Source organism: Caretta caretta, chromosome 2 (genome assembly GCF_965140235.1).
Source record: "Caretta caretta isolate rCarCar2 chromosome 2, rCarCar1.hap1, whole genome shotgun sequence".
Lineage (NCBI taxonomy): Eukaryota > Metazoa > Chordata > Testudines > Cheloniidae > Caretta > Caretta caretta.
Window position 1 is genome coordinate 179,860,437 of NC_134207.1, and position 13,321 is coordinate 179,873,757.

Below are 13,321 nucleotides of genomic sequence, written 5' to 3' on the forward strand. Positions count from 1 at the left end.
TCCTGTTTGGTGGGTTACATAATTACAGTGGTTTACAACGCAAACCCAATATAACTTTATACCATGCGCTACAGATGTTATAAGTGAGATCAATACATGCAGCAACCTACAAACATTTCATCAAGTCTAAACACTAAATGCATTCTTATCAACTTAACATCTTTTTTAACAATGCTAACAGGTGAGCCAGACTGGCTTCCAGCTATGCATTTTTCAGTGTTCAGGAAGGCCTAGGGGCTTTGGCAGGAGCTGGCACGTGGTCTGCCAGCATCACAGTGTGATCACTATTAAACAAAACAAATGTTAATCCTGAGTTACAATAGAGTGGGATCTGGGACATCATAGTCTTTTCTTACTCTTAGGACCAAATTCTCTATTCAGTCAATGGAGTTACATCAGTAGGAAGTAACCGGATTCTCAGATACATTGCGCAGTAAATGTTTTTTTAATTGGTGTCACACCTGTAGTGGTCACTAAACGGAATACAGACTCCTGTTTAGGCAGAGAAGTAAGGTTAGGTGATTGTATTGTGCTTAAGAGTGTTGACTGGGAAAATTATGATACAAGACATCAGAGTAAACCCCAAATCTTGTGAAAAGTGTCCTGGGTTCTTTAATAACCACAGAGAAAAGAGGTACCGTAGTCTTATGGAAGAATACAAGCAATCAATGAAAGCTGAGGAGACCTACATGGGACAGAACTTTTACTATGTGCAGAACAATATAGATACCATAAGGAAACAAGGTATCTGCTTGAACATCGTTAACATGCCTCTAAAATGGAATAATTTTGTTCATTAAGGGGTGTTGAGTGTCTTTTTGATTCTTTGCTTTTAGCATAACTGTGTATTCATTTTCGGAAAGGCAGTTTCCTTATAATTATCATTGTGCACAATGAGCTTGGTTGCTGAAATGTTTGCAGAAAGACTTCTTCTATTATGCAATCATTTTTACTTCACAAAAATATTCATTATCTTTTTGCAACTGACAATGGCATTTGTTGTACTGCTGTCAAAAGGAGAGCAAGATTACGTTGGGATGAATTACCACAAGAGATCACAAGCATTTGCCCCCAAGCATTTTTTTCTGCAGGAATAAGGTAGAGTTGCTGGAGGATTATTTGAGATCTGTAGGTTCCACAACATCATAATTCCCCCCCCCCTTCTTCTCTGCAGTGCACTTCTAGGTATGTAGGAGGAGCAGGTGCTCATTGCTGGCTGATTGCCACTCAGTCTGTTACCTGCCTTTTTGTAGGGGGATTTCTCTTCATTTCAAAAGGGCTGATGCCAAGTTTTTTGTCTATCCCCTTCATAAAACTGTCCTCCTGGCCTTCCTACCTCCTCAGACAACAAAGGGGATCATTGAAATGCTGCTTTTGAAAGGGCTGATTGGTTTATGGTGGATGTGGGGTATGCAGCCAAGGACAAATTGGCAGGATAATGGAGGATTTGGAAAACTGTAAATGCTTTTTAAAACCACAACAGAGGTGAAGGGGGTTGAGGGAGGAGGGAAAACAGAAAGAAGAGTGAAAGAGGAGAGAGTAGAATTAGTACGTTTAGTATAGGTCCACTCTGCAGAGCGTGCCTGGAAGAATGAAATCATGGGGTTTTATGTTTTTACTTAGGGACTTTCACATTGTATTTGTTCCGTGGACAAGTAAAAAGATGATTTCCCTAACAGCCAGTTGTGCAATCTCAGGCCAGCACCTGAAAGTCAAGATAGAGCCCTTCTGGCTCAAATAGCCTATCTAATAACTGACCTAATTGAGCTGTATGATAGATGACGTAAACAGTTATACTCCTCAAGGTAAAGATTCTTTACATATATGGGTTGTCCCATTGGGTGCAGCACAGAACTTGTAGCCGGGGGCGCTAAGGGTGTTTTGAGACACCTTTGCACCCTCCCGATCTCAGGCTGTTTTGGAAGGTGGAGAGGCCTCTGGTGTAACTTAATGCCAGGAGCATGCGTAAGTGTAAGGTAGGCTGACCTGCCAGCTACAGCACTTCCCAGAATCTCCACAATGGAGGGTACTGTCACTGTAACTCCATCCCTGATATTCCCTTGCTGCCTCCTAATCCAGGGTTTGGACTGAGAGGGTCCTCAAAAGACAGCATTATGCCTGTCCTTTATGGTGCCTGGATTGGGGGAATCCTCCACAGTCAGCTTCTGAGCTTTTAGAGCCCCTTTTACGTCACTCTGGACCTTTTGCCCATTGTGGCTGAAGTGAGGGGTGAGGATGTTGCCCATTGGATTAAAGTTAAGCATACACTTGAGTCTTGGCAGGAATAGAGATTTTGTTAGTAATTCTGTTGATGTTGTGCAAGCCAACACCCCCCCCCCCCCGGAAAAAAAACAAAACCAAAAACCTATGTTCATTGCAGTACAAACTGTTTGCTCTTTGCAGCAAGAATAAATAGTGGAGAAAACTATATGCCTTGAATACATACAGGGATTAGATCTGCTGAGTGTGAAGGTGCCATTTTACAGTTACTGATCATAAATACTCTTTTTGGTATGTGGGAGACTGAACATGTCTCAATTGTAATTTGGCTAAAATCAGTGGGTCTGTTCTTGTTTTTCTTTTTATAGTTGTAATGCAAGGGGTGACCATTCAATTTGAGCTTGAAACGGAGCATCTTCAACAACTGTGGGAGTTGAGTTGTAGGTACTCATTACATCTGTAGACCAGGTTCTTTAGCATGAGGTTCTGAAGACTTCAGGACTGAGGATTTTAATCCAAGCATTTGAGAAAATAAAGGTAAGTTATCTTCTCACCGGACATTGTAGGTATCTAATAACATGTGGGTTACTACAAGGTTGTGTTGGATTACCACCTATTTATTTAAACAATTTACTGGACTACTATGCCATAGTAGTAGTAAACTCCCAAAGGGGCATGCATTATATGGCAATAATTGTGTGTCTCAGGTGTGTTTTGAGGCATGTAACCAAAGTCTGACTACTCACAAATGCTAAGGGGTGTGCTGGATGGTGTCCCCAAGCTAGAGAGAAAGGACTGCTGGGAGAGGTCTGAAGGCAGGAGGAGCAGCAGCAAAGGTAGATGGCAGCTGGCTCTCAGCTAGAGCCAAGGACCACAGAGGGCTGAAGGAAGTGGTAGCGGTGGAGGTGCTTCTCCACTGATGTCTCCTTGCTGGAGAGCTGAATCCCCAAAAACAGCGAGAGGGCCAGAGGTAGAGAAGGATGCTCCCCTGGCAGGGATGGTCCCAGCAGAGAGACTTGTAGGGGTTCCCACTGGGAAGTGTGAGGTTGCCCTTCACAAGAAAGGGCTGGGATGGCTATCCTGGCAGAGGGACAGAAGAGGATGGACAAGGAACCTAGCTGTGATGGAAGACACTGGGGTATGTTAAGAACAAGAGCTACGTGCCCTGGGTGGATATAGACTGTTTTGGGATTTTTGTAATGGACTGTTTGGAGTATGTTGTTCTAATACAATACCCCTCCTGGGGGCCAGTTTTTAAGTAAGAGCCTGAAGTGGAGTCCTTTGGGTTAGCCCAGAGGGAAACTGAGGCGAGGGGTCACTTGTGGGGTTGCCCTGAGGGGCCACCCAGAGGAAGCCACCTCTTTACAGTGTGAATGTATATGGAGAAAAAGGGAGTCAGAGCAGTGAGGTAGAAAGCACGGGAAGTTAGAGAAGTATAAGAAAATAGTCATAAGAACTCTGTCATCTAGAGCAGTGCTACTCAAAGTGGTGGTCTGCGGACCGGTGCCGGTCCGCAAGCCATCCGCTGCCGGTCTGCACACACATTGGAAAAATTAATTGCCGGTCCCCCACATCAGATAGCTTGAGAAGCACTGATCTAGAGGAAACTTTCAGTGCTGGTTCTCTGTCTTCTTTTTCAGTGTTTGCTAGTTTAACAGGAAAGTTCCTTCTGGCCTGAGTCCATTTCAGTGTTGCTCATTAGATCAGATGGTAGGAACTGAAACAGTGTAATATAAAACACACAAACTCCTGGAATCCTCTTACATAGAACTACGCCAGTGCTATTCCAAGAGCCAAGTGTTGCACATTCACCACTACAATGTCTGCCAGCTGGTCAGTTTGATTTATTGTTCTCTTTTAATATAACACATCTGTAATTATGAAAAGAAAGATTACAAGGACAGAGTGAAATTAACTATGATGAACACACACTACCATGAGAACAGCCACAGCTGTAAAGTTATTTAGATTTAGTTATTTAGATATTTATCTGAAGAATCTGGTATATAAATATTGACCAAAAATGCTGTTTTACTCTCACTGAATGGAAACATTTGGCAACAAAACTGTGAAATATAGTTGATACCAAGTAAAAAAGAGAACCACAGGTATATATTTTCCTGTTCCTTGATGTTTAAAGTGCTAGTCTGCCAGAGCTTTAAAAAGAGCATCAGTTAGCAACATGCTAAATTGGGGAGAGGAAAGGAGAGCGATAAACACTTCGAATTTGAATCTTCCCCATGTTTTTTGACTGACACACACACGCTCACGCTCCTGCAAGTGTATGAGAGAGGGAGATTTCCAGTATTCTCCAAAGAAAAATGAAGTGGGAGGTCTGGCAGCTGGGGAGGAGTTTGTGCTAAAAACGGGTGCCATATCCTTCCACATACCTCTGCACTGCCAGAATGGTATAAAGGGGCCGTGGTGTAAATGAGAAATTGGGGCCCATAATTTTCTCCTGCTCAGCTTTATAAAAAAGCGTTTTTTGGCATTTGCTTGTTAAAAGCGCTGGAACCAAAACTGTTAAACATATTTTACTGATCCGTAGGTATTCCTTTGGTACTCATACTGAAATGGTGAATTTAAATACTTAATCTGTACCCACTTGTGTTCAGTCTGGCATAACTGAATATAATGTAGGTACATGATAAAAGAAGAAAGTCCTGGGTAATCTGGAATAATATCACTGACGCTTTTAATGTGGGAGATTTAAGAAAGTCGTGGAAGGACCTTGCTGTGCGTCTGGTGGGGGTTCTAAAATGAGGCTTGTAGAAACATTAGAAAGATTCAAATAACCCTTTATTGGGGGGAAGCTTCACCAAAGAGATTTTAGAAGTAAAGCTGGAATCTGTCATATTCATTTAATAAAGCAGTTTTAATTAGTGTTTTTCATTGGTATTTAAAAAAATAAATAAAACAAAGCTAACTGGCACGCGTGCGCTCTCTCTCTAGTTTTAAAGCTCCTCTTACCCTCCCTCCTCCCGGAAAAAAAAAAAAAAATTGGGCCATGATTTAATGAGACTTCCCTGAGAGCTATTGTTAAAGAAAATCAGATATTAAAGATCTCAGATGGCAATGATTTATTCCTGTCTGTAAGAACTGACACCATAGACGTCCATGTGCTCAGGGCTTGAAACATTTACCAGATGCTACTAGCCAGAGGGAGATATGAAAGCTGACTTTATTGGGGGAACCACCTACCTCTTACGGCAACATGCTAATGAGACATCCAGCTCTCTCTCTGTCCTTGCTATCCCGGGCTTTTGAGAATGGGGGATAGTTTGATGGGATTTATTCTGAGGTGCTGCCCCTGGGCTGTACTTTGAGGTTCCATCTTTCATATGAGCCCCTGGCTAGCAGGCGTCTGATAAATTTGGAGTGTTATTCCCTTCAGCTGCTGGATAAGAAAAGGAGATTTTTGAGCTTTCTCCCACATCATTATTATTTTATTTTGTATTCTAGTACTGCCCACAATGTGCTAGGCACTCCTCGCACACACAGGAAGACAACAATCTCTTCTCTGAAATATTTACAATCTAAACTAGAGCTTTCTGCCCAGTACAATGGGGAGTTTCTCTTTCTGGAGCCTTCTGGCTGCTGGAGAGAGTGAGAGGAGACGTCTCTGCTACTTTCACTGGGAGAGAGGGGAAATGAGTGAATGGGAGGGGTAGGATAGACTTTTCACTTTCCCCAGCCTCAGTTGGGGGTGGTGGTGGTGGTGGTGGTTTGTTTTTAGAATTTTCCTCACCTATGAATAACTGTAGTACCTGTCTGTGCTGCTTCAGCATTTAGGAAAAGAACATGTACTGTAGTCCAGACTTCTACTTTTGTGGGGTTCCCTCCTCTTTCCAAGCTTTCACATTAATTCTCTCTTCAATCTGGCATATGTGTTTTCATTCTGGCTGTCTCCATGAATACCTTTTATTGATGTTGCTTCACGGCAACCAAGGTATGATTGCTGTAAGTGTTTGTGGGACTGTCACCAAAGTTTAGCAGTGACTTGTTTAGATAGCAAATCCACTAACTAAATTCTGCATGGTAACTTGAGACATCACTAATAAAATAAAAGTAACAAACCAAAGCTACAGTAGATTGCCCAGTGGGGTTTTTTCCATTCCAAACATGGAATTATAGGCTGTACACACCTGTTACTGCTAAAACTTCTTGAAGTTTTGGTCTTCATTGTCCTCAGTGTTAAATTCACACACACTTGTTTAATTTGATTTTAAGGATTGTAATCCAGTTTTTAAATCCGTTAGAGAGAGAGTTTGTATATATATATGATTTTTTTTCAAATTAATTTGTAATGTTAGTCCTGTAGGTATACTGACTGTTAAGTGATGTGGTTCCTATCTACTGATATCTGTAAATAGCCCATGAATTTGTTTCTCTCCAAGGGAAAAGTATTTGAGGTGATCTCTCTTCCTCTTTCAAGTGATGCTGTACACTTATATTAAACCGCCGTCTTGTATAGCAGGATTATTTATCTTTTATAGACAATAATTCTGAATTACTACTTCTGTGGCTGTCTGAATATTATACCCCTTTTCTGGGTTTGTGGGTTAGCATTCATTTAATGCAGTTATTTTAGGCTGCTGTCTTTCCCATTTAAACCCTGTCCTTTGCTACTCCCAGCTAATGAAACACAGCAATATTTGTGGTCTGTCCTGGAGCTCTTACTAGAAGGTAGTGGGCTGACTGAAGTAGACTTTCCACTGCCGGCATATGCAGCACCTCTGCATGGAAAGATTTGAATGATTGTTTTTTATTCTTCTGAATTTCTTTTTAATATCCCTTTGTCTCTCCTTTTGATTTTAACTTTGCTGTCCCCAGTATGCCGTTCTGTCATGCACTGCTCATACACAGAGAAGTGAAATTTAGCAGAATTTAGAAGCTCAGATAGACATGGAGAGAGAGGCGTTTTATCTGTAATTGCTTTGTTGGGGTGACAGGGAGAACAAAACTCATTGGGAATCTGCGATATCGCAGTTTACTCTGTCTGCTATGGTGGCTGTGTCCTTTGTGTCCTTAGTGTCCCTAAGGTCTTGTGATACCTGGATCTTGGGTTAGTGGAAGCTGTTCCAATGCTTTAATATGTGTCACTCTGATTCTTTCAGAATACTGAATTATTAGAGCATGTTTAAAGAAGGCAGACGTGGCAAAAGAACATTCGTACGAAATGCAGTTTACTTTGTTGAAAACTTTAATCTCCCTTTCTGTTTTTTTTGACAGCTCTCATTTAAATACAAATATTTCTCACTACTACAGCAGTCACTGAGTTGTCAGAGTCTGATCGCAGTACCCTTGAATTCAATGGCAAAACACCCACTGACTTCAGAGCGTGCAGGATAGGGCCTAAAGTCAGCACAGTGACTTCACTGCAGCACCACGTAGGAGGAAAGGATTCACTGCAAGGGAGACAACATATGTTTAAACCTAAATATTGGATAATTAGTAAAATTGGCAAGGGAAACTGTGAAAAACATGATCTTGGTGTGTGTGTGTATATATATTTATTTAAGCCTGTTGTATGGGTAGGGTGACAATCCCTATTTAACTACTATGCTTTTAAAAAACATTTCTAAACTATTAGTATATTGAACATTTTCTGTGTAGATGTTGATGCAAAACACTCATAAAGTAGAGATTGTGATCTTCTACTCTTCCAGGTTAGTGTATTTAAAGATTATTAACTAATTAAAAACCTTGTTAACATTTCTCACTATTTAGATGAACGTTTTTGTTTATATTATGGTCGAACCTAGAGGCTCCAAGCAAGATTGAGGCCCTGTTGTGCTAGGGGCTGCACAAACAACTAGTGAAAGACAGGTTTCAGAGTAACAGCCATGTTAGTCTGTATTCGCAAAAAGAAAAGGAGTACTTGGGGCACCTTAGAGACTAACCAATTTATTTGAGCATGAGCTTTCGTGAGCTACAGCTCACTTCATCGGATGCATACCGTGGAAACTGCAGCAGACTTTATATACACACAGAGATCATGAAACAATACCTCCTCCCACCCCACTGTCCTGCTGGTAATAGCTTATCTAAAGTGATCATCAAGTTGGGCCATTTCCAGCACAAATCCAGGTTTTCTCACCCTCCACCCCCCCCACACACAAACTCACTCTCCTGCTGGTAATAGCCCATCCAAAATGACAACTCTCTACACAATGTGCATGATAATCAAGGTGGGCCATTTCCTGCACAAATCTAGGTTTTCTCACCCTCCCACCCCCATACACACACACACTCACTCTCCTGCTGGTAATAGCTCATCCAAAGTGACCACTCTCCCTACAATGTGCATGGTAATCAAGGTGAGCCATGTCCAGCACAAATCCAGGCTTTCTCACCCCCCCCCCCTTTTTTTTTCCAGGGGACGGACACACACACACACAAACTCACGCTCCTGCTGGCAATAGCTCATCCAAACTGACCACTCTCCAAGTTTAAATCCAAGTTTAACCAGAACGTCTGGGGGGGGGATAGGAAAAAACAAGGGGAAATAGGCTACCTTGCATAATGACTTAGCCACTCCCAGTCTCTATTTAAGCCTAAATTAATAGTATCCAATTTGCAAATGAATTCCAATTCAGCAGTTTCTTGCTGGAGTCTGGATTTGAAGTTTTTTTGTTTTAAGATAGCGACCTTCATGTCTGTGATTGCGTGACCAGAGAGATTGAAGTGTTCTCCGACTGGTTTATGAATGTTATAATTCTTGACATCTGATTTGTGTCCATTTATTCTTTTACGTAGACACTGTCCAGTCTGACCAATGTAAATGGCAGAGGGGCATTGCTGGCACATGATGGCATATATCACATTGGTGGATGTGCAGGTGAACGAGCCTCTGATAGTGTGGCTGATGTTATTAGGCCCTGTGATGGTGTCCCCTGAATAGATATGTGGGCACACTTGGCAACGGGCTTTGTTGCAAGGATAAGTTCCTGGGTTAGTGGTTCTGTTGTGTGGTATGTGGTTGTTGGTGAGTATTTGCTTCAGGTTGTGGGGCTGTCTGTAGGCAAGGACTGGCCTGTCTCCCAAGATTTGTGAGAGTGTTGGGTCATCCTTTAGGTAGGTAGATTGTAGATCCTTAATAATGCGTTGGAGGGGTTTTAGTTGGGGGCTGAAGGTGACGGCTAGTGGCGTTCTGTTATTTTCTTTGTTAGGCCTGTCCTGTAGTAGGTAACTTCTGGGAACTCTTCTGGCTCTATCAATCTGTTTCTTCACTTCCGCAGGTGGGTATTGTAGTTGTAAGAAAGCTTGACAGAGATCTTGTAGGTGTTTGTCTCTGTCTGAGGGGTTGGAGCAAATGCAGTTGTATCACAGAGCTTGGCTGTAGACGATGGATCGTGTGGTGTGGTCAGGGTGAAAGCTGGAGGCATGTAGGTAGGAATAGCGGTCAGTAGGTTACCAGCAGGATAGTGAGTTTGTGTGGGTGTGTTTTTTGGGAGGGGGTGAGAGAACCTGGATTTGTGCAGGAAATGGCCCACCTTGATTATCATGCACATTGTGTAGAGAGTTGTCACTTTGGATGGGCTATTACCAGCAGGAGAGTGAGTTTGTGTGTTGGGGGGGTGGATTGTGAGAAAACCTGGATTTGTGCTGGAAATGGCCCAACTTGATGATCACTTTAGATAAGCTATTACGAGCAGGACAGTGGGGTGGGAGGAGGTATTGTTTCATGATCTCTGTGTGTATATAAAGTCTGCTGCAGTTTCCACGGTATGCATCCGATGAAGTGAGCTGTAGGTCACGAAAGCTCATGCTCAGATAAATTGGTTAGTCTCTAAGGTGCCACAAGTACTCCTTTTCTTTCTAGTGAAAGACAGTGCCCCAAAGAGTTTACACACTCTCTCTAAATACACAAGACATACAAAGGGGCTGGAGGGGAAGCAGAGTGGTGAAGTGAGTTGGCCACGGTGTCACAGCAGGCCAGTGGCTGAGTGAGGATGAGAACCCAGGTCTCTGGGGTCCTAGTCCATTTTTCTGTTCACCAGACAATGCCATCTTCTTTTTATTTTTCTCTCAGCATCCCTATCGCTCTCCAGAGCCAGCCCAGTGAGTGTATTGTATCCACTGCTTAATGGGAGAGAAGGGAGAAAGAACAATACATTTATTAACTAATCTTTGTGTAGGGTATTATTCCTCCAGTTGACTTAATCTGGATTTGACCTCTCTCCATTGGTTTTGTAAATCATGGGAATTTGTGTGCTCTTGCTTGTGGAACTAGCAATAGTTACTAATGTTGAGGGAGTGCGAGGTCACAAACTGAAAACCCTCTTGCACAGAGAGTGGGCTTTTACTGTATATTGACTAGGGTTGCTTCTGTTGCCTGATTTAAGAAACCTCTGGTGCATTACTGTTTTGAACAGGACCAGCTGTCAGATCCCTCTGTCTGTGGAACAAACTGTGCTTCTGTAGTGTGTGTTGTCAACTTTCTGTGCTGCAGACTCCAGACGTGCCAGGAAAATTAACTTCCAGAATTTGTGGCGATAGCATTGCAAATTGACCACTTCATTTTTATTTTCATTTCCAGGCATTTCTCTCTCTTTTAAAAAAAAAAAATCAATATTCAACTTTAGAAATTTTTAAATTGTCCCACTTGGGTGGCTTGGATTAAAACCATCTGATGACCATACTTTTTCCTTCTCTAAAATATTGCTGGGGAAATTCTGTCATATTGCTTTCATATACCATACTGGAGTTTTATGCTTACTGGTAAATAGGATTATTTCATGGCTAGAACAGATTTGAATAACACTTTCATATTAAAGAGCCACAAAAGGGCTTGGCAATTTAATGAGGAAAGTGAGATGACTGCTTAGTAGCTATTATGGTCTCAATAATAGCACACTCACAACCTTGGACACTTGAACCTCTTATATTGCAAAGAGAAGTGCTGGCCATGACACTGGGGTTAACTTCTGTTTTCTAAATTGTCATGAGCCTTTACTTTTACATAGACAGAAAGGACTTTTAATTTAACGTCTCATGAGAATGATGACCTCTTTAATTGTCTGGCACCTCTCCATTACTTCTCTGCAGTAACAATATTGAGTATAGATCATGTTCTTACATAGGTCTAACATTCTTGATTAATAAACTCCTCTGTCATATGTAGCAAGAAGAAAATGCACTGCTTCTGAGGATACTCACAAAAAGCTGGCATGATAAACTGTGTTGTGGAAAACTGTTTTGTTGCCAGTAGTATGTTTTAATATCTTTTCTTATTTGGAGTACCACCAACTAAGAGGAAAAACTAGTGTCTTAACAGACCAAACAAATGTTTTTGTTATTTATTTAAACATTTAATTCAAGGTCTAAGATATGGTGAGGATGCTGGAAAACAATGGTCATTTTTTTTTTAAGTCCATCTGTAACAGCATTGTTTTAATATTGCCAGTGGGGCACATGGCTGAGATATGTATAAACTGCATAAAGAACTGCAACATGTTAAACTCTTGCTGGGGAGGGCAGTTGAATAATTTTAGAAACCAATCTTGCCTTTTTTTTTTTTTAAACTACATAAAATTTCAACTCCTTTTCTCAATCTTAACTAAAAGTTTGCCCATTTGTTACTTTCCATCATTACTTTGGCCTCGTGCATACCTACATTGCCTGCCCTTGAACTTCTACACTGTCATAAATATAAAGGGAAGGGTAACCACCTTTCTGTATACAGTGCTATAAAATCCTTCCTGACCTGAGGCAAAGTCCTTTCACCTGTAAAGAGTTAAGAAGCTCAGGTAACCTGGCTGGCACCTGACCCAAAATGACCAATGAGGGGATGAGATACTTTCAAATCTGGATAGGGGGGAAAGGCTTTTTTGTCTGTGTGATATCTTTGCCGGGAACAGATCAAGGATGCAAGCCCTCCAACTCCTGTAAAGTAATCTAGCTAGAAAATGCGTTAGGTTTTCTTTGTTTTGGCTTGTGAAATTTGCTGTGCTGGAGGAAATGTGTATTCTTCTTTTTGTGTCTTTTTGTAACTTAAGGTTCTGCGTAGAGGGATTCTCTATGTTTTGAATCTGACTGCCTGTAAGATTATCTTCCATTCTGATCTTACAGAGTTGTTCTCTTATCTTTTCTTTGTTCTTCTAATAAAGTTCTGTTTTTTAAGAATCTGATTGGGTTTTTTGGGTCTTAAAAATCCAAGGCTGCTCTGTGCTCATCTTGTTTGTTCTCAAGCCTCTCCAGGAAAGGGGGTGTAAGGCATGGGGGGATATTTTGGGGAAATAGGAACTCCAAGTGGTCCTTTCCCTGATTGATTGATTGTTAAATCACTTGGTGGTGACAGTGTTTACCTAATCCAAGGGCAAAGACTTTGTGCCTTGGGGAAGTTTTAATCTAAGGTGGTAGAAATAAGATTAGGGGGTCTTTCATGTGGGTCCCCACATCTGTACCCGAGAGTTCAGAGTGGGGAAGGAACACTGACATATACAATATGGCTTTTAAGATTATTTTTCTCCCCTGACGTCAGCCTCCATCTTCTTATTCCTAGTTTTAAGTTTCAGCTCCCTGCCCTTACCTTAGAAGCTTTTTAGAGGTGTGGTCCAATCTGCCTCTCTGATCACATTGCTTATTTACATACCTTCCTGCTCTGCCAGTAATACCAACCTAGAAGTCCAATTTGTCTTCTCTGGCTCCTGGCTTTGTGTCTTTTTTTTTTGTGTGTGCTGCTCCTAAGCCTGGAATGTTCAACCAGTACTGATCTACCATGCTACCTTATTGCCCCCCTGTTAAAGTTCTTAAGAGTCACTTGTTCCAGGATGCCCATGAGCGCCAGTTACTCAGAGCTGGGGATATCTTTCTTTGTGTCTTGTAGAGTGCCATGCGCATTGTGTTGGCACTTAAATAACATAGTAATATAAGAGACAAAAATTGGTTGATTTTATACCATTCATGTACACTAGTATTTCTTATACTGTATCATCATCATCTACATCTATCACGCACATAGAAAAGTAAAGTTTACACAGTTTTGTCTTGCTACAAGTCTGGTGCCTAAATACTACTCACTGGATTATAAACCAAGGACATTCACGAGTTTTCCCACAATCCTGTGATATTTTGACATAGCAGTTTGCTTAGGCTG

At 41.5% G+C, this 13,321-nt stretch overlaps 1 protein-coding gene across 3 annotated transcripts in view; it reads left to right on the forward strand.

Moving 5' to 3' along the window:
- ELMO1 (engulfment and cell motility 1) overlaps positions 1 to 13,321 on the forward strand; it is a 421,610-nt gene that overhangs the window by 21,984 nt on the left and 386,305 nt on the right. Inside the window, exon 1 of one of the 3 annotated variants that reach the window (XM_075125620.1) lies at positions 2,626 to 2,757. The exons of the other annotated variants lie outside the window; for them this stretch is intronic. The gene's annotated coding sequence lies outside the window, so the exon portion shown is untranslated. Of the gene's footprint in view, positions 1 to 2,625; positions 2,758 to 13,321 lie in introns of those variants that run through there. 3 annotated transcript variants of the gene reach the window in all.